The sequence below is a fragment of the Trachurus japonicus genome, chromosome 1 (assembly GCF_045865225.1).
Source record: "Trachurus japonicus isolate A0001 chromosome 1, Traja_1.0".
Classification (NCBI taxonomy): domain Eukaryota; kingdom Metazoa; phylum Chordata; class Actinopteri; order Carangiformes; family Carangidae; genus Trachurus; species Trachurus japonicus.
In genome coordinates, this window is record NC_140907.1 from 25,634,786 (window position 1) to 25,655,466 (window position 20,681).

Sequence of the window (20,681 nt, forward strand, 5' to 3'; positions counted from 1 at the left end):
CAAATTGTCTCAGGTCATGAGGATTATGATTGATATAACTGGAAAATGGGTGACTTAAAGGGATCACCGATGAGTGGTGGCTAACTGAGATGAAGAGGCAACTCAAGTGAGAAAAGACATGGATGGGGGAAGCCCCTCCACGAAAAAGTACCATTAAAAATAACACCATGATGGACTTCCGGTGACGTCATGAAAGACATGACAGCTTAGAAACGGAGCTCCGCCAGACGAAAACAAAAAAAAGTGACAACTATCGGTAATAGACGTTCAGATATCAGTAAATCTGCAGGCTACACCATGGCTTCGAGTGCAAGACAAAGAACTCTCAACAAAGGTAGCTGGAAAGAAAAGGAAGAGGCATGGAGACCATCGAGTCCGGCTAACGCTAGCCTCAACACACCAGCTAGCAGCGTGAGTCAACCAACGCTAATGCTAATGGAGGAGTTAAAAAAACTACGCCAAGAAAATCAAGACGGGCATAGCCAAACTAAAATGTCCCTTGGACGACTGGAGCAAGCGGTTACCGATATAAAAGACCAAATGGCTAAACATGAGGAACGCATGGGACAAATAGAGGAGAGAGCAAGTGCGGTTGAAGACACGGTCATGCGACACCAAGAGGGCGCTGCGATACCTGGTTCACCGTGATATAGACCTCTCGGAAAAGTGTGAGGATCTCCAAAACAGACTGAGACGGAACAACATAAGGATTTTTCAGATTAAAGAGGGAAGCGAGGGCAACGATACAGCTGAATTTGTGAAAGGGCTGCTCCGAGAGACATTGAAACTACCACCAGAAATGGACATTAAGATTGAGAGGGCGCACCGTTCACTCGGACCTAAACCTAAGGATTCAGCGGCACCTCCCAGGTCAATAATAGTGAGATTTCTGGACGCAGCAGTAAAAGACGAGATCATACGACAAGCATGGAGCCAGAAACAAGTCTTCTTCCAAGATAAAAGGATCTTCTTCGACCAAGACTACTCTCCTGATCTACAGAAGAAAAGAGCAAAAGTTCACGAAGTTATCAAACAGCTCAAAAATTAGGAAATACAGGCAAAATGCCTGTATCCAGCACAACTGAAAATAAGATTGATGACCGGAGACAAAACCTTCACGACACTAACGAGTGCTGCACCGCTGCTGAGGGAGCTAGGAGTCGAGGTGCGCTGTGGAGAAAGAGAACACATTGAGGATGAGCTGAAGGAAGGCTGGAGGAACAGCACAAAGAGGAAGAGGGATACGGTGTTGCCAACATCGGATCTTAAGGCCCTCCTGCAAGGAGATACCTGAACCAACTCCACACATTAAGGTAGCCTAGAAGAAGTTTATTAACTGAACTAAAAGTTAAAGGGGACCTTAAAAATATTGAACGTCATAAACACTGTCATGATACAAATGTAAGTAACATTTGATAGTTGAATGTCACAAATGTATATATGTTTTACAATGTTCTGACGGATGCTGTACTTAGGGTTAGCATGAGTGGATTACACTCACTTAGACCTTTTTTACACACTGGTGTAATAGTGGTCGCTCTCATATTGAGCATTGTTCCCACAGAGAGGGCAGGTCACACCCCTCTGTCCCATTACCATCGGGGGTCGACCACAGTTAATTTAATGTGGACGACTGGAAATGTGGAAGTTCTGTTCTACGTTATTAATGTTAGGTTTTTTTTTTCTCTGACATATGTTATGGACCAAAGTTTACTCAAATGCATACAAGTAAAGCAAATCTATATAATAAGTTTGTTTAAACAAAAAGGGGATCACACCATAATGTCACATAGAGATTATGACATACCTGAACTTTATTAGTTACAATGTAAGAGGACTTAATAACCCAATTAAGAGGAAAAAAATATTTGGACAATTGAAGAAATTACATTGCTCTGTAGCCCTACTTCAAGAAACGCATTTACCTGAGATAGAACATCTTAAATTAAAAAGAGAGTGGGTTGAGCAGGTTTATAGTGCATCATGCAGAGGGGGGAAGAAAAGAGGAGTTGCTATTCTGTTTAGCAAGTCTGTTTATTATAATAATGAAAAAATATTCCAAGACGAGGAAGGCCGATTTGTCATGGTGATTGGAACGATTGGTGGCACAAAGATAACCATTTTAAACCTATACGCCCCAAATGAAGACTGCCCAAACTTCTTTAAAAAGATTGCAGGACTAGTGGCGGATAAGGGAGAAGGAATTATACTTGTGGGAGGAGACTTTAATTGTATTTTGAACACAAAATTAGACCGATTACCAGTTATAATAAGACCTCAGTCCAAAATGTCTAAAAGCTTATCAAGCATGATGTCAGAGTTGGGGTTGGTGGATGTTTGGCGACATTTTCATCCAAACGACAGGGATTTTACTTTTATGTCCCAAATGCATGGAAGTTACACAAGGATAGATTATTTCTGCATGTCGAAAACAGACTTATACCGAGTAAAAGAAACTACAATTGAACCAATCACTATTTCTGATCACAGCCCAGTTGTTATGAAAATTGATTTAGGGCTAAATGACCATTTTAAGTACTGGAGGTTAAATGTCTCACTATTGACAGACACTCGAGTTAAACAAGAAATACATGCTGCTTTATCTGAATATTTTGCAATAAACGATGATGGTATTGTTTCTCCTTCAGTAGTATGGGACGCAAGTAAGGCCACAATACGTGGGAAGATTATTTCTATTGGCTCTAGAATAAAGAAACAGAGGCTTATAAAACAGCAAGAATTGGAAAATGAAATAAAAAGTTTAGAAAGAGAACATAAACAATCTAGAAAAGAAGATATACTTAAAAAGCTTAAGGAAACTAAACAACAATTAGATGAGGTACTAACACATAAGGCAGAAGGAAGTCTTAGGTACATAAGCAGAAAATATTACGAAATGGGAAATAAATCGAGCAGGTTATTGGCCTTTCAGCTCCGGAAGGCCCAATCCAACCGTATAGTTGCTAAAATCAGAAATCCAGAAACCAACCTTGTTGAGACTCACCCTAAGGAAATATCAAACGCATTTGCTAAATATTATGAACAGCTATATAAGGCTGAGGTACAAGAATCTCAGAAAGAAAATATTAATGATTTCTTGAAACCTCTCAAAATGAGCAAATTGTCGAACATGGAGGCAGCTAAACTAGCAGAGCCTATCACAGAAGCTGAAATAAGAGAAACTATTGCTAAATTAAAAAATAACAGATCACCGGGAACGGATGGATTTAGCGGGGAATACTATAAATGTTTTGTAAATGAACTTACCCCTATACTATGCAAAGTATATAATTATACATTAAACTCAGGAGATCCTCCAAAGTCATGGTCAGAAGCAATTATTGCAGTCTTACAAAAAGAAGGAAAAGACCCCGTACAGTGTACTAGTTATCGCCCGATAAGCCTCTTATGTGTAGACTATAAAATTTTAACTTCTATCCTAGCCACTAGAATTCAGAACTATATAAAGAAACTGATAAAACCAGATCAAACAGGATTTATTATAGGCCGTCATGGAACAAATAATATAAGGAGAGCACTAAATTTACAATCAATTGCAGCAAGAAACAGAACACCTTCAATGCTTCTCAGCCTGGATGCTGAGAAAGCATTTGACCGGGTTGATTGGCTTTTTCTGGAACAAACGCTGTTAGAAATGGGATTTGGAGAAACATTAGCTACTTGGATTAATACACTTTATAAAAATCCTAAATCAAAAGTTAGGGTTAATGGGTGCTGTTCTGATTCATTTAATGTGGAAAGGGGTGTGAGGCAGGGAGACTCTTTGTCACCCATTCTTTTTGCACTTAGTATAGAGCCCTTGGCGGAAGCTATACGTCAAAATGCACAGATCCAAGGATTGGAGGATGAAGGAGGAACAATCCACAAGATAGCCCTTTTTGCGGACGATATTTTGATTTTCATAAAAAACCCACTTCTTTCTATTCCTGCACTCATGCAATGCCTAAACAAATACAGCTCGGTCTCAGGATACAAAATTAATGAAAACAAATCGGAGGCAATGATGATATCAGGGAATTGGCCTATACAGCTAAACGATAACGTTTCCTTCCACTGGTCTAAGCAGGGATTTAGGTACCTGGGAATTGTTCTCACTGCAAACTTCACGCAATTATATGATGTTAATTATAATAAGCTAATTAGACAAATAAAAAATGACATAACAAGATGGGAGGTTCTTCCCCTTTCTTTGCTTGGAAGAGTCGAGACAGTGAGGATGAATCTCCTGCCTCGAATGCTGTTTCTGTTCCAATCCTTACCGGTGAAAGTGCCCATTACCACCTTTAATATGTTGGATAAACTCATTTCTAAATTCATTTGGCAGAGAAAGAGACCCAGGATAAGACTCAAAATTCTTCTTTTACCAAAGGAAAAGGGGGGTCTAGGTCTTCCAAATTTCAAATATTATTATTGGGCTGCACAGTTAAATGCAGTTGTAGCATGGATCAAAAATGATCAGGAAACTGGGTGGGTCCAAATTGAACAGAGTACAACTAAGGGTATATCTTTATCAACACTACCCTTTATTAACATGAAATCTGTTAATAATGCAAAAATTGAAAATGAGTGGATAAAACATACACTAAAGGTTTGGACAATAGTTAGAAAAAAGCTTGGAGGTCCATTATCTGTGTCAAGGGCCATGCCAATAATGGGCAACATGGAATTTCCTCCCTCAGTATGGGATAGTGGGTTCAGAAGATGGGCCGATAAAGGTCTTAGCACAATCAACTCACTATTCAATGGAACAGAGTTCAAATCATTTACCCAGCTTCAGGAGCAATGTCAACTTCCTTCCAATGATCTGTATAGATACTTTCAAATAAGACACTATATAACAAATCATAAAGAAAGAGAGTTGCTTAGTAAAAACCCAAATAATATTGAGGATTATTTTATTACATTGGCGGAAAAACACCTCCCAATCAAAAAACATGTTTCACATATATATAAAAGGCTTATAAATGATACCTTGCAAAATACTGAAAGTATTAAAGGAAAATGGGAGTTGGAATTAAATATTCTAATTACAGATAATGTATGGGAAGAGCTATGTATAAATTGTCATAAAGGACTTAATAGTCAGTTATGGAGAGAATTTGACTGGAAATTAAAAATAAGGTATTTCAATACGCCACTCATAATTTCAAGGTATGTGAAAGAACCTAATGTGGAATTGTGTTGGAGAAACTGTGGAAACATTGGAGATCATTCTCATATCTTTTGGGACTGCCCAGTTATCCAAGAATTCTGGAAGAGAGTCAAGGAAGAAACTGACAAGATCCTACAAGTGAATTCCTCATTGGACCCATTGATATTCCTGCTGGGAGCTATACCTCAGGAAACATACAGTTCAGATCAAAGATACATGTTACGGATACTTTTACTGATTGCTAAGAAAATGATAACTGTTAACTGGAAAGATCCAAAACCACCGACCATAAACCAGTGGGTACAGAGACTGAAAAGGGTCTACACAATGGAGCGAATGACTGCAAGTCTACAACTGAAAATGGACACTTTTGAACAAAGGTGGAACTGTATTACTCTCTATTTGGAGGACTAATGGAAGAATATGGGTTATTATAAGACTGTCGTACATCTCTAAGATTGATATTGTACTGCTGTTATTCCCTTTGGTGCAAATATTTATTCTCTGTGCAATCTCTCTTTATGGTATTTTTACTGCATTTTATTTACCTGTATTTCAATTCATATGGTCCTATGTCAGTGAATGTTTTGTTTTTGTGGAAAAATGAAAAATAAAAAGTTCTAAAAAAAAAAAAAATAACACCATGATGATCTTTCACTTTGATTATTATTAGTATCATTATATTTTCAGATGCAACCTCTCATATTTATTATTCCTTGGCTAGGTCAAATTATTGTTTTAACTTTTCTTGAACAACAGTTTGCTATCAGAACATCCATTCTTTTATATCAGCTCTCATGTCATGACCAAGGGGGCAGTTGTCGGTCTGAGAAGTGAAGCTCACTTCCGCGTTCAAAAAACTGCAATCCCCTCGGCTTCCTCTGGGGGCTGGTGTCAGAAGGGAGCATTCTCCATAAACCCCCATGTTAAAATCGCCAACTTTACATCCTCAATAAACATGATCAAAGCCTGGTGCCAGAACGTTTTTTGGTCTCAATCGATAGTTTCTAGCCCCGCACACACTCTGAGGGGGGTGAATTTTTTTTTAACTCTACCGTTTTACTGTTATTAGGTTAAAACTCTGGCCAATTAGGGCACGGAAACGTTGAGTGACAGGTCCGGAGCGGTCCAGAGACAGGCTGCTTCGAGCCCAGTGGGCGGGTTCTCGGCCGGCCAATCCAACATGGCGCTGTTCAGGCCGCCATATTTGAGTCACAAAAACGACTCCCCAAAACCAATGGGTGACGTCACGGATGCTACGTCCATTCTTTTTACAGTCTATGGTCATGACTTGTCAAATCAATTACTTGTTCAGAACGTTATATAAATTATATACAAATTTCCTCTTTTTTACATTAAGGTTGACGGCTGGTTTGCAAAGAGGATTATGGGTAGAAAATGTATAGACCATTTCTGTTTGTAGGCCTATCTGTTTAGTAGTTTACATACATACACATGGGTGATTCATGTACTTTAATACAATTTAAAGTACTGCACAGATTGCACTATTCAGCGACAAATTACACAGATTCTTTTCAGAAACAATCAAGCATCACCTCAGCTGCTCAACTGAGGTCACATACATAGTTATACACTTCTTGCCAATTTGCAGGACTTTTGAAGGGGGGATTTATTCTTAGAAAGATTGATTCTAAGAAAAAAAATAAAATCTGAGAATGTGATGGTTTCATATATGCAAGGGTAAAACATCTCAAATCACCCAGGCCTCATAACGTATACTAAATGCAACACAGCACTCCAGGGTGCCATTACTCTATTCCTGCTCTGTTTGGTTTTACCATGTTGTGGTGTCTTGTTGGCGCTTATGATAGTCGACTACATGGATATTTTTTGCGTTATGTATCTGTCTTAATTATGTTTGTGACACATGAATGGACATTGGACATCGATAATATCCTACGTTTCACTAGGTTTAGGTTGAGGGTGGTTTTCACCCACCTGAGCTCTGTTTGAAACTGACCTTCTGTCTCCTCTCTCTCTGTCTCACGGTGCTTTCCTCAGGCTGACTGAAACCTCTGAAATACTCCGATATCGTCAATGAGCAATTACTCCCTAATTCTTTTGCAAGGATCTTGATGAAAGAGAACATTTAATGGCTTGTTAGCAGCAGCAGCAGCAGCCTTGTTTTATGAACAAAGTAGTGGTCGAGGTCTATGTGACCCAGATATACTCCACCCACATCCTTTTCATAGACATGCACACACAACCACAGGTCCAGATCACTGCAAAAGCATTTAATTGCATTGGAAATGGAGAAGTTAGAAGATGCAACATGCTTTGAGGTCTCAATTTTTTTTTAAAAAAAGGTGCTATTCCATAAATGCTAGTGATAAGCAGTGTGCATCCTTGTGTGAAGTTTCAGTTCCTTGACAAATGCATTCAGAGACGATAAATGTTTATGAATGTAGATCACAACTGCAGACATGCTTTTAGAAGAAGAATGGATCTGCTGCATCTCAAGCGAAAAGCAACCACATCACAAGGTTTTTTTTGCAAAGACCAGAGCCATTCATTGCGGTTTCGCAAATGTAAATGTCGATGGAAAAGGTGAGGTATGTACGGTAAGTAACACTTGAAAGTGTGTTACATGGGGGGGACAGAAAAAGAGAGAGAGAGAGAGAGAGAGAGAGAGAGACAAGAAGAAGAAGAAGAAGAAGAAGAGTGTGTGATGTGTCAGAAGAAGAGAGTGTGCGATGTGTCATGAAGCAGGTGTATGATGGTCAACATCTCCGTCCTCTTGTAACACACCTGCAAACAATGGTAAGTGTTCAATCTTAATTTCAGGGGTGCAAACTTGTCACCTTTCGGCGAAATTCGCCGTTTTGGATCCCAAATTGGTCATTTGTGTGATTCGTGTAAATCCGCAAAAAAAAAAAAAAAATTGAGAGGGGGGGGGGGGGGGGGGGTCCGGCGAGGCGAGGCGAGCCGAGCCGAGCCGAGCCAATGCACCTGTCTCTTTAAGGCGCGTGCAGCTTATCTGGATGACAACGAGTGGTGGCATCGCTCCTCTTCTGTCCAGCAATACACACCTGAAGCTTCACTTTTAATACAGACTAACTAACGCGAGATTTTGAGCATGGCGAGTGAAAGAGTCGGAGCTAGAAGATGCGCCAGCAGCGTTGTGTAGGTGCTGTATGGGACCGCGTGTGTGTGATGATCGCGATCGCGGCCAATTAGCGATTAGCGCGTTTAGCTTCTATTAGCGCTGCAGCGCGACCTCAGCATCAGCAGGAGGAGGAGGAGGAGGTTGACTGACTGTGGCAGGACACCTCTGCCTCTGTTTCACTTTATGTTGCTGGTAAATAATGTGGTTGTAAAATAGTAGGCTAAAGTTAAATTATTTAGTATGCACTAATTAAAGGGGCAGAGCTTTAAGAGACATTTTAGCTTTTATATTGTATAAGATATATTTTTTGTAAGAACCACAATTAATAAATATAGGTTATATATTTCAGTGAATATCTAATTGTTCTTAGCATTTGATAACTTTATTTGCCCAATAAATTAAAACATGTTGGAACTATCAATGTCTCCTCTTGCCGCCAGAATCTCACTACTTTTAACCTCAGACTGTCACTATGATGTATCAGATGTCAGACTACCTCATTCTTTAAGTTTTAACCTGAATATACAAGACATGATTGATTTTCCCAACGATCAAAGTATACCAAACCGAACCGAAAACCATGACCACAAAACCGTGAACCGAACCGTTTGCTTGAACATCTTTTAAATACATATTGCCGCTTAATATGTTTTATGTAGCCTATGGCATTTTTAAGCTTCATGTGTGTTATTGGACAGAAAGAGCAGCGCTGCCTTGGAGCATAGCCTACGTAGCCTACAGAAAACACATTTACATCAATAAATAAATGTTTGAACCAATCAGTCTGTATTAAATTTTATTTAGTTTGAAGGCAAGGTTTGCAAGGTTCATCTGATGGACATCAAGGGACAGATTCTCTAAGTTTTGCACAGCTTTTGCTCATGCTAAACCTGCAAAGGCTGAAGACCCCCTTCACATATTTCAAAACCAAACACAGAGAGACAGATTGTGCAGGTTTAACAGGAGCAAAAGCTGTGCAAACCTGAGTAAATCTGGACCCTAGTCTCATGCTAAAATTGACTGTAAATTCACCTTTAAAGTTGGTTTTTAAAAAAATTTCCCCGGGGGAGCATGCCCCCGGACCCCCCTAGGGGGTCGGTATCTTGTCACCTTTTACCTTTTTTACCCCTGATGAGTTTGCACCCCTGTAATTTGGATGTATGATGGGATGGGATGCCACTGTTGTTGGGAAGTGGGTGATTTTACTAATGAGACATTTGCATTCACTGGCACAGCTGGCAGAGGTGGACGAGATGGCGTCGCCATTCACTGAGCTGGAGGCGCTGATGATTATATTCTCTTTACTGGTTTTCACCCTGTGCACTTTTACTGGGATGTTCAATCAGGAATGCACTCACTCCAATGGTATGACCGCACGCACACGCACACACACACACACACACACACACACACACACACACAGAGCACACATGCACGGTCACACTTTGTCATTTAAGGCTGTTTATGGACCCTTGTTATTTAAAACTATTCTAAGTTACATGAAGTGTTTAACTTTCCATTTATAATATCAGTGGGTTTTGTATGGCATTAATAAATGTACATTTCAACCCGGTTTCTAAATGGGCTGGAAAAGGAAAAAGAAATACCTCCGGCTGTATATGACTGCTTAATACAACGGTCCTGCAATAGGGGGCTATAATGTCCCTTTTAGTTGGAAATCTTTTAGAGACATTTTGATTATTATGGAGGCTGTGGTTTCTAAGACAACCATCATTATTATAAATGAGATGGAGAACATTTTACTTAATTTTAACACATCATAATTCGACAGCCTGTAGGGCAATTACGTTGAACAACGTTACATTTCAATTAGTACCTATTAAACTGACAAAGGGGTGTGTAGTGTAGGGTGTGTACTGAAAATATGTGTGCTAACACATCCTTTAATGTCTGTGCTACTCTCTTTGAATCAATAAAAAATATTTTTAAAAAGGGAAAAAAAATCATATTGATCCAGACCTAGTTAGGATTATTCAATGATTTATTTATTTTTAAGTATTTTTGGGGGGCTTTTTCACCTTTAATGGACAGGAGAGTTGAGAGAGAGAAGAGGAATGGGAGGCAGAGAGGGATGGAGTGACATGCAGGATAGGGCCGCTTGACGCAGGATTTGAACCGGGCTCGCCTGTAGTGAGGACTATGCTTCAACACATGGGGCGGGTGCTCTATCAACTGAGCTAAACACTGCCCCTGAATTATTCATTTATTTAAGAAATTATCAACTAATTTAAAAATAAATATTTCTAAATATATGAACATATGATTTATTTTGTAGATGATAGATCTTTCTTTTATGACATCACAAAGTTTGCATATGTTTATGGTTTTTCTACAGCCACAAACTATCAAATTATTCTCTCTTTCAGATTGTTACTCAAAAAATAGCCATATTTAAAATGATAACCATGTTGATGGATTTTTTCCCACTGTGACATAATGGATAAGATAAAGAAAAACAAAAAAATGACTGATTTTTTGGGTGTTTCCTCTTCTTCAGGGACAAAAACTTTACCACAAAGTGAGGAGGATATCGTCTGACTGTAGATGAGACTCGTGACAAAGACCAACAAACTTCTGCCAATCACAGTCAACTCTTTCTGCCCATTTGTTGACTTATGACGACGTGTCAGTAAAAGTCTTGGGGACAGTGTGTGTGTGTGTGTGTGTGTGTGTGATCAGAACAAAGTCTAAATGGTGGCCTCTGTGTGTGTGTACTTTGTTCTAGGATCCAGTGTTATTTACTTCCGGGATGAGGCACAAAGGAGTGGCCTAGATATGGTTCACACACACACACACACACACACCCATTACAAGGAGAAAAAAATCAATAAATAAACGCCTACTTCATCAAACTGTGACAGGACAGTATGTGTTTGTATGTGGAGACACAGATCCTTGAGGAATTTTGAAATGCTGGGGCTCCTTCCTCAGGTAAGTCCCAAAAACTTTCCTGCTGTTGTTGTATCTCACTGTTTGAGTGGCTTTAAAAATCAAATACAGGTCATGGCAGATTTGAAACTACAACTTCAAAATACGGGTCAGACAGGATTGGTGACAGAATCTCGAGTGAGCTCTCATATTATTTTGTCGGAATGAGACATGTGAATCATTCTCGTCAGGGATCAAAGGTGGAGCTTGTGTGAATGAACAGATCGGTGGCAGCTGGAAAAACATGTGAATCACAGACCATCTGTGTTGGGCTATTATGATTAATCCAGTCTTTCAGCAGTAATATAAAACTGCATGGTGCACCAGAAATGAATGATACCTGTATTGTGATGTATCATTTCAAACCCATGTGAAAACCATCTACACTTATGTAGGTCATTCCAGTGAACCACCTGACCGGCTCCTACTGTAGTTCAGCATATCTTTATACACGTGTTCATTGGATGTGTTCAGAAGAAATGTTCGTTACAATTCTCTATGTTATGAAAAAGTTAGGTACTGACACATTTGGTATCAAGTGGGTTTTAGAGTTCAGAGAGGGTTTGATCATAACTACAACAGAATAAAACATTCATTCACTGAAGTTCCCTGAAAGCTGAGATCACTGAGAACTTTACTCTTTGATTTCAGTCCTGACTGTTTGATTCAGACGATACGATTCGTTCTCTGATACGATGGTGCATTTCTTAACTTTGTAATACACAGCATCTGATACTGCTAAAGTCACTGGAAAGGTGAACATGGGTAGATTATTCAAATGTTTCAGGCTCAAATGAATCATGAATAGAGAGGAGCCTGGAAAGGTGAAATTTTCTGGGTGAAAGGTGAAATTTCACACATTCATTGCAGTAAATAGGTAAAATCAAGCACTAGAGCAAGCACTGTAAGTAGACTGAACCGCATTATAAACTAACAACAGTAAATAGTTATAACACGGTTATACGGTAAGGCCCCCTGGTGGAGAAAACAGGCGGCTGCATCTCAAGCTGAGTGTAAATATTGGCAGCATGAAATAGTTTTCATGCATGTAATACAAATAAGTGGCCTAAGTAATATATCTGCTCATGCAAGCATGAAACTGGTTTAGCAGCCTGTGTGTAAAAAAAATAACAACAGACAAAGATACAAGGCCAGTTCAGTTTCCTGAGGCTCAACCACCTGAAAATAAAATCCATGGGGTGCAGTGCAGTTCATTCCCTGAGCAATTTAAAGATTATTAATATTTTGTTAGAGCTCTCTTGTTTTATTTGAATAACATGCCTGGATTATGACACAGACTCCTCAGCCCATGTAACTCATAACACATTTCAGTCTATGCACTTTGGTACAACATCATTGCATACGTCTACAATGTGCATTTTAAAAAGACAAGATACCTTTTTTTCAGCAAAGACTGACAATTTTTTTTACTTAAAAATATGGCAGTAAAAAATTAAATACGGTATGTGTAGACTGGCACAATAATGGGGTGGATAGTAAGGGAAATATGCACAGTATGTAAATTTATATCAAATTATATGACACACTGTTATGCCTTTCAGTCCCCTTTACTTTTTGTACAGAGCTAGATCTGAAACTGTGATTTGTGAATGTGCCCGTTTCTGTGCTGTGCCTTGTATGCTGTCTGAATCAAAGTGACTGACATAATGTAATGACTTGCTTTGTGTTGTTTAGTTGTGTAGATGGAACTCCCATTCACTGGGTTTGAACTGACCTTCATCTTTGTTGCCTTCACCATCTTCTTCCTCTTCAGTCTGGCTTCAGTTTGCTTCCAGCCTGACAGTGACCAGCCAGGTACGAAACGTCCTCTGTCATCAGATAAACACAGAAAAAATGTGTCAGCTTTTTTTTTTGACGGTGCAAAACTGTTTGTATTTTCACTTGCAGAGAAATTTGTCTATAAAGCAAAGAAGTCAAGACTATTTAAGCGAAAGCAAAGAGTGATCACCAAGGAAGCTGGACAGATGCCGTGAAGTCAAAGCTCTGCATCTTCTGGATTTTCATTCGATGAGAGACGAGACTGAATGAACTACAAACTAAACACAGTGCATCCCGTTCTGTTTATTTTGTCAAATGGCACAAAATCACTGAGACAAATCTTAAACTTTTGTAAGACCATATAAATTTCTTTGTGTATTTTGACTAGTTGTATCAACAAATATGTATATGCAACCATACAGAGCCTTAGTGATGAAAAAAACAAAAACAAAAAACAATCCACTGCCTGGGTGTGTGTGTGTGTGTGTGTCCAAAGAAGCCACTGTGTCTGGGTTAGGATTTAACAAACTGAGTGACTTTTGCCCCCTGAAGCCCTTGTGGGGTGACATCCTGGGGGGTTAGAGGCTGCTCCCTGTTGAGTTTGCCCCTTGACCCCCGAGCCCTCCGTCACTCCTCTGCAGTCAGCCGTCCAGCGTCCAACACGGAGGGGAGTTGGAGCGCCAGAAAAAGAAGAGTTTATCAACTGTGGTGGTGGGATATCTTTCTTCACACCCTCATCTGTGTTGTTTCTCTGGGTGTGTGATGTGTCCTGATGGTCTATACCATTTGCGTGCGTATTGGGTGTTCGCTGCTGTTCATGCGTCCATTGAGGTCTGTATTGGGCAATTCGAGATAAAGGGTCTTAAGAGTAATTAAGCCCTTGACTGGCTGCGGCCCTCATTAACAGCGATGACCTTCGGCATGACAAGAGACCCACTATCACTCTAACGATGGACATTGAACTGACCCATCAGATCACAATCAACACTCGTACACACACAGAGACACTGGACGACACCCTAACATTTTCAGACAACACGGCACAGAACATCCCTAAAAGTAAACAGTCAACTTCACCACTACAAATCAGTGCAACCTGCCAGAAAAACTAAAAAATAGAATAAATAAATGCACATGTTTCCATACATGGCACATGGAGAGTATGATTATTTTCATCTGTGTCGTACACAAATTTGGGCCCACACAAATTCCACTCCCAACGAGCACCTTTAATACATCCATTAATATGCCTGTAGACATATAGGGTTATTGTTATTCCTATTGATCATCATAGTCAACAGAATAAGAGTAGGAGTTTACTGGGTAACCCAGGCCACTAATTACATGATAATTTCAAGAAATAGCCTAGAAATAACAGGTCAGTTTCATAGTAATGTTGAGAAATATAGCCAAGAAATAATGATTGACTGCGTAGAAATAACTGAGAAATAACAGTCAATTACAAGGACTTGGTGGAGAAAAATTCTGTCCTTTCCCAAAAAATTCAAAGCATGAAAAGCATGTGTAATCTTTTGCCTTTATGAAAAACATAACATCACCATGAAATGTACCGTTATTTCTAGGCTATTTCTTGACATTACTACACAATACATTTTTATTTCTTGGCTATGTCTTGACATCATCACGTAATTAGCAGCCTGTAAATTAAAGGGTTACCATTTACGGCAATATGCGCAGAATTAAGCTGAATTGACACCCAGCAATTGCAAGCCCTGTCTGTTGCAACATGCAGGTGTTCAGTATAAGGAACCTAAAGGCACTATCAGTAAATTAACAGGTAGCTTGAGTATTAAAACTGAGAACTCATCACAAGACCCTGCTCTTAATCTCAAATTCATGACTGGTCCAGGCCCAGTGGTTTACTTCATATTGGTCACCTGTCTGTATGCACTGTGTAGCTTTACAGTAAGTGTGTATGTATGGGCAACAGTGTCTGGCTCAGTGAATAAGAAACAGTGACTTTATGACCCACTGTTCTTCTTCTCAAGTTTTATCAGAGAGGAAGTTCTTTATCAGTGGATCCTGGCCGAAGTGAAGATGGGAGAGGAAGAAGAAAGTGAAAACTCAAGAGGGGAGGAGAGGCTCGAGCTTCCTCTGCAGTCATAAAGATCACAGCGACTAGGAAGACGATGACCTGAACCACAGCAGCACTTCACTGCTGTCTGACGCTGTCAAACTCTTTCCAAAGTTAGACACTGGAGTTAAAAAGAACTGAGTAACACTTTATAATAAGTACACACTATTGAGCATTAGTTAAGCATTAATAAATACAGATTTCTTCATTTATAACGCATGAATACACATTAGTGTGTAGTTATACAGTAGTGTTTATCAATGATGAGTAAAACATTTTAAACTATGTTTATAAACTACATACTAATGAGTATTCATGTGTTATAAATGATGAATTCAGTATTTAATGCTTAACTAATGTTTAATAGTGTGTGCTTATCATAAAGTGTGACTTGTTCTACTTGTTTTATATCACTGGAAACTGGAAACTATTTTGGACAAAACAACAAAACAAAAACATCTGAAGACTTTACCCCTTTACTAAAAAGTACCCAGGTTTAAGACGCAAATATTCATCACATACAAAACATCCACCTTGAAAACAGAGTCTGGAGTGCAGAGATGCCAAAGCACTGAAGCGGTTTAATCGGAGGCTGCCCTGTGTCCGTGTGTGTGTGCCTCTCGTAGGGGTGTGTTTGAGCAGGCTGGGTAATCCCTGTAAAGACGTATAATCCCCAGGAAGAGCAAATATTACAACATGCTCGAATCAGTAACACAGAAAACCTGGTGGGGAGAATTTGGTGGGCTTCACTTCTTTCTGTTTTTCGAGGCAGGTAGAAAGAAAGAGGGAGACAGAGAAACTGAGATTTGGCAACAGTTAGTGGGCAGTGGATACCAGGTGGCTCTGAATGACAATTGAGACCAAATTAGCATATTCAAATAGGGAAAATAAAAGTTTTTTAAAAGACAATGGCAGCAGATATGCTAAGTGCAGCTCGCCACAGAAACAAACTACATACCTCAGCTGAGTGTTTGCAGCGGGATGAATGTGTGTACGCGAGTCGGTGTGTTTGTACGTTACCCAAATCCATGTGGAATCTCTGTCATCTCAGGCAACATTTTTGCAAACACCATAAAGCAATAAAGGAAACATTTCTAAAGACATAAGAACATGGACGGCTACACACATGCCACTAAAAAAAACAAAAAAACACACACAAATGGAGACACCGGCACCTATTGTCTATTTTTAAGGGCTAAAAGAGAGCTGAAAGTCCAGATGCTTGTTCAAAGTCTCTGTGACTTTTTTGAGCCCCGTGGTCCATTAGTGTCCTGCTGCTTCTCTAATCCTCATTCACATGTAATGGCTGACATTTCATCTTAATGTGTTAATTCATTAGCTGCATGCTGAATGGAAAGTCTCAGTCCACAGAGACGGCCGTCAGCAGACACGCTAATGAGTCCCCACACTTAGCGAAACCACCGGCAACCACAGAGACCAATGCCAAGAGAAGTGGGTTTACCTGCAGCAAGAAAATCCCCCTGTCATACCACCAACTGATGATGGCCTGCACGAAGAGTAGGGCTGGGAGGTGCCTGGATATTTTGATACTGGGGACAGATACATTCCTGGATCAGAACAAATTCTCACTCAATATTACATTTCCTAGAAAACAGTTCTGTATTTAACAAAGGAAAACATTTTTTAATCTTAGTTCAAAGCTGTCTAGACGCAAGCATGCTTGCAACAATGTTGATGATACAAAATGGTGTAAAATTGGAAAAAATGTTATTCAATCAAGATCATTCTGGACAATAAGTAAAGACCTAAACACAATTCAACATCAAAAAAGAATAAGGACCTGCTGAAACTAAATAATCAAGGAAACAAACTGATCGAGGATTTGATTTTTCAGCCATGGTACTTGACAATTTAAATTTGTTCTACACAATAGTTATGTCAATGAAATAATACTTAAGTATGATAGGCTGCCTAAAGAGAAGGCTCTAAAAACATCAACGAAACAAACTAAAACTAATAAATAAAAAAAACACATTCTCAAAAACTACTGTGATAAGGGCCTTTCTGTTGGACAAAAAAGGCAAAAGCTCTGAGTTTTATCCATTCAGCTAATAACTGATGAGAATAATTTAATTTGCAACCGAACGAGCCTGAGACACAGACAGACACTCATGCAGACAGACAGAGACAGAACATGGAGGCCCAGACAGACAGACAGACAGTGAGACTATCGTTAGTCCTGTGCATCTCCACATTTCATTCAGGCCTCCTGCCCCAAAAATGCTTGGTGCAAACACCCCACCACCACCCACCCCCACAGCCACCCAAAAGCCCCAGATGTGTGTCCCCACCAGATCAGTGCGGGGGTAGGGGTCGACTGAGGGAGGGGTGATCTGTTTTGTGAAGGACCTGCTACTTTACAGTCTAAGCCTCTTCAATATTTGCTCTAATGTTATAAGCCAGCGTTTTTCAAACTGTGGGGCGTGAGAAAAATAAACTGTAAGCATTAAAACACAATAAAAGATGAGTGAAGTGTCACTTGCACATAGGGCTGAATGATTAATTGCATTTGCAATTATATTGCAATATGATCAAACACGATTTTGTAACACACAGGATGCGATTATGCTGTAGTTATGTGTCATGCAACCAAGGGGGGGTGGGCCTGTCGGTGAAAAGAGAAGGCAACAACGCCACACTGTTACGTGTTGTATGTTGGTCTCATGCTCGGCTGAATGTAGCACTACCTTGGCCGTGGAACAATCCTGGTTAAAAAAAGGAGTGTCAGGTGTGCCGTACCGCATCAGGTATGCAGCAGGACCAGTGGTACAGCACCCTCTCGCATAAATTTTAAAATAAATTTTTTAATGACTGGAGCACAAGCCGAGTTTTCCTCTACTACTAGTATGGGGCCGTTTAGTGTCTGTTTTGGTAAGCAACCGGAACCAGGGCGAGAGAGACAGGCCTTTCTGTCAGAATAAAAGCACCAAGTTATTGTCTATTTTATAAATTTTATTTTGGTGAACATTACTTTGGTGAATTTTCTGATTTCTGGATCCGCTCTCTAGACGGGAACCAGAATCCAGACAAAATGAACGGGAACCAGGCTCACCTCCTCTCTGTATGAAGAGCCTGGTGACGCGAGGCTACTCTACTACAGCTGAACAGCTAACATGTGGTCAAGACGTACAGCGGAGACCTAGCAGGCTAGCACAGTATGATCTGTGCATTTCATTATTATAAACTTAAACCTGAAAGCTCTCTGTCTACTACCCAGGCCATCACGCAGGGAGAGCATGTAGCTGGCTTGTGTGATGAGCGTGTTACAGAGTTAGACATCAGTGTTCATGTGCTTTGTTATGTTGTCATGATTAATAATTAATATATGCTGAGAAACAAGCTTGTAGCCTAAAATAAATCTAACAAGCCCTACAGGAAAGACCAGTTTATGTTTAATAAACCAAATATTGTTTTGGTTAGAGTAACTGATAATAAATGTGTTAATAAGATCTTTAAACACACAAAGATGTTGAACATGTTTTTCTTTGTTCTTAAAGAGGTGGCTCAGTTTATCACACTTTGAGAGCCCCTGTTATAAGTTATCAGTCAAAATACCTGCATCTCCAACTCCTCTGAAACTTATTGATCATTCATAGATGCAATACGCGCACACACACACACAAACTGCCATCCATTAACAAAATGCAGTGAGTGTTCAACAAGGGGCAGTTGGAGGCTAGGGAGGGGGCTTCCTGTCATTTGAATTGCCCTCTACATGTGGGGTCAATATGTGCAATGCTGAAGTGTGTGTGTTAGAAGGAGAGAGAGAGAGGGGGGGGAGTGTGTGTGAGAGAGGGGTTGGGGTTGGGATGGGGAAGGGGCTGTGCTGCTGCTGCTACACCCCTCCATACTCACCCTCCCCTCAAAAAAGGCTGTATAAAGGGGTTGGGGGGAGAGGCACCTTTGTCACTTTGCTCTCAGTCACAGAGACAATCACACTCCTGGTGGACAGACACACAAACACTCTGGACACTCACATTCCTCTGGGACACCCTGATTATCCTGAGAAAAGAGGTACTTCTGTGTACAGGACTGGTAGAAGTGGACCTTCCTTCTGGACTGAAAAGAGAGGAGAACAAAACCAGAACTGATCATCATCATCATCAGTCCAGCACGGAGCCAGGAGGACTTTAGGACAGTTTCTCATCACATCACCTACAGCTCTTTGTGAAGTTCACTAACCATGAGGATCTTCAACCTGCTCTACGTGCTCCTGCTGCTTGCAGCTGTTGTAGCACCCATCGCCTCCGCCAGACCAGGTAAGCTTGGCTTTCCCCAAAACTTTTACCTGTCCTCAACTGTCGCCAGGTGTCTTTAAAAAAACAAAAACAAAAAACAAAACAAAACAACAACAAACAAACAAAAACAAAAAAACAGGACAGTTCATTCAGGTCAACAGTTAAATGGCGGTCGAAAAATCACCACACAACCAACATTGCCTACGAACTACGGTAACCATAGAAACGGCTAATTCTCATCGATGCTAACGTTACAGCTCAATGTTAAATAAACTTCCTGCAATCATAACTAAAAAAAAAAAGTTTAGTTTTATTTCTATATATACAGTATGGGGTATTCGTAATAAATAAATAATGCAAAATTGTACTTAAATCACCTGCAGGTGGTCTTAAAAGTCGAGATCCAGCCGGTCCGCCGCTTATACGTTGGTTAATGCGGATAACCATAGCAACATAATTTGCTAATTAACGTTAGCTTTAGGTATCTTGCGTGTGAGGTGACGTTGGTCTGCAGCTGGTGATGGAGGTAGAAAAATAGATAAAATGGGTAAAAAAAAGAGTACAAGTGTAATCAAAGCAATGGTAATGTTAGCTAACTTACCTAAACTAAGAGCTAACTTGGCAAAAAAAAGGACAATACTGATACAAACACAATTTCCGGTTAATTATTTAATTCATTTCTATGTATTTTTCTGCTAAACAAAATGGCAGGTAGTGGAATTTTCCCTTGTTTTAATGCAGCAGCACCAGGATAAGTAACATTAACTTGAGGAATAATGTGGATTTTACTTTAAACATTCGTACTTTTTTTTTTTTTTTTTCGTAAAAGCGGAATCTGCCAACGAAACATACTAAATTTTAATTGTAGTCTAGTAAAACAAGATGCTCCGTCTGACGTAGCAGGTGCCGCTTTTTGCGCACTCCCAGGCAGACTGGTTTGGTTTAGTTTAGCGGGGGAGACAAACAGCTGTTGAGAAAGTTGAGGGTCTGGGCTCGAGGTGAGGTCGTGATTAGGTTCATGTGACTGACGATGGAGCGGGGAGGAAGAGGAGGAGGAGGAGGAGGGGAGTAGAGGAGCGCCGCCGGGGATCGCACAGCGCACACAGCGGCCCCAGTGAGTCCCTCCTTTGTCCCCGGCTGGATGGCACTCTCCTCCGGCGCGCTTTTGTTAATCGCGGTGTTAAAACTCCATGCAAATACCCGAGCTTTATTAACATGACATGGAGAAGCGGTGCCAAGTGTAAAAAAAAGAAGAAAAAGCCTAACCTCCAGGCGTGGGGAGCAGTTTCTCAGGAGGGA

General features: G+C 40.2%; 1 long non-coding RNA gene across 1 annotated transcript; it reads right to left on the bottom strand.

Moving 5' to 3' along the window:
• Positions 1 to 7,154: 7,154 nt before the first annotated feature.
• On the bottom strand, positions 7,155 to 19,466 carry LOC146991994 (uncharacterized). Its single transcript, XR_015036162.1, has 5 exons — positions 19,327 to 19,466; positions 19,122 to 19,203; positions 16,586 to 16,673; positions 12,985 to 13,078; positions 7,155 to 7,265 (listed from the first exon to the last, which is right to left on the bottom strand). It is a non-coding gene; the product is annotated as an uncharacterized LOC146991994 (long non-coding RNA).
• Positions 19,467 to 20,681: the final 1,215 nt, after the last annotated feature.